General features: G+C 30.9%; 1 long non-coding RNA gene across 1 annotated transcript; it reads left to right on the forward strand.

The window, feature by feature from the left end:
- Nucleotides 1-48: 48 nt before the first annotated feature.
- LOC109592604 (uncharacterized) lies at nucleotides 49-1,444 on the forward strand. The gene is made up of 5 exons (XR_002190438.1): nucleotides 49-89; nucleotides 147-215; nucleotides 308-355; nucleotides 861-902; nucleotides 1,391-1,444. It is a non-coding gene; the product is annotated as an uncharacterized LOC109592604 (long non-coding RNA).
- The last annotated feature ends 106 nt before the right edge of the window (nucleotides 1,445-1,550 follow it).

Here is a 1,550-nt window from a genome sequence, read left to right on the forward strand (position 1 = left end):
CATGATATGAATAGTTAAATATTGTTTTATGAATAATTATTGTTTTATAGGAACTAAAAGAAAAGGATCAAGACTTATTATATACAGAAGTCAGTTAAAATTTGCCTCGTATAAAAGTGTCATTTTAAGTACTATATTGTTTATAGGTTATTTCTTATATTATACTCGAAGAAGTGGAATATAAACTAAGAGATGCTATCAGTAGTAAAGAGAAGGTACATGTACAGTGTATGTCATACTACTACCAGTACCAAACTCTTTGGTGTACATTTAATTTATTGATGATTTTTGCTTGTACTTATAATAGGAAACAATTGAATTGAAGCAAGAACTATCAATGATGAAAGTACTAGAGGTTAGCTATTATTTATTGCACTAGTCAGGCGTGGCCTGACTCTTGTACTATGTCATCATAATTATAAAGTACAAAACTTTTTAATCTTAAAAATTCCTTGAACATTTACTTGTCAATACTTGATGGCTATTAATCATCCTCACCTATATGTAGGCAGTAGTAGGGTTTTTCCCTACAATTCTATTGTCACATATTTTGTAGTCGTAGCTTGCTATACTATTTGTAGGCATTATTTATAAACTTAGCCTTGTTATTTGTCGATGTGTCATTAGTTTTTCCTATCAGATATTCTACTGTACTATGTAGCTAGAGTTAATTGGTGGATTGGTGGTTGCAGCAAACAAATTTTGCCATTTTGTATCATTCTGCCATTTGTCATTGATGCAGTGACATTTGGGTGCTAAATTGCCAATATGAAACCTGCCAATTGCAAAATGTAAACAAATTGTTTAATTTAACTCGTAATATTTCCAGCTGCACTGCATGATAATATTTTAATTATTAGGAAGAATTTTTAAGTGATGTTGAATCAATTAAAGAAGTTGAGGTATATCTCACTAGTTTGTATCAATTATAATTATGTAATACCATTTATTGTTTATTATTTTAATGATTGTTATTAATTGGACGGGTGTAGCCTTTTGGCTGTTTCTCGTGTGGTTGTCTTGACTGATAGTTGTCTGTTTGTACTTGGTAGCATCCATATACCATAAATGTTCAAATAAAGGCTGGGCTTGAATAAACGCCTGGTACTAAGAATCTTCAAGTATAGATACGCATATTTTACTCAATATAAGCACCACAATCTTTAGAGTGTCCCAAATGGCCTAATTTGTTAAGCTGAGTGCAAGGAACCTGGAGGTCTGGGTTCGAATCTCAGTTTTACTTTTTCTTTTTTTATTTTACGCAATTTTTTTGTCCTGGAAAGAAATAAACGCCCGGGCTTTTATTTGAACATTTACAGTAAATAAAAAGGAAATAATATAATTGATTGCCTTACAGTGTCATTACTTGATCATTGCAAAATATCAATAGGAAGAACCACTTTATGAAGAGTTGACTGTATTGAGCTCTCAGTTTAATGAGATAAAAGAAGAAAACAAAGAATTGTCAGACAAATTATCAAAAATGAAGGTTGAGTATTTGAGATTACTTTCACTTTCTAGTAATACTGATTCAGGTTAGAGTAGTTTTA

This window comes from Amphimedon queenslandica, unplaced genomic scaffold (assembly GCF_000090795.2).
Source record: "Amphimedon queenslandica unplaced genomic scaffold, v1.1 AMPQUscaffold_4599_Cont23423, whole genome shotgun sequence".
NCBI classification, from domain to species: domain Eukaryota; kingdom Metazoa; phylum Porifera; class Demospongiae; order Haplosclerida; family Niphatidae; genus Amphimedon; species Amphimedon queenslandica.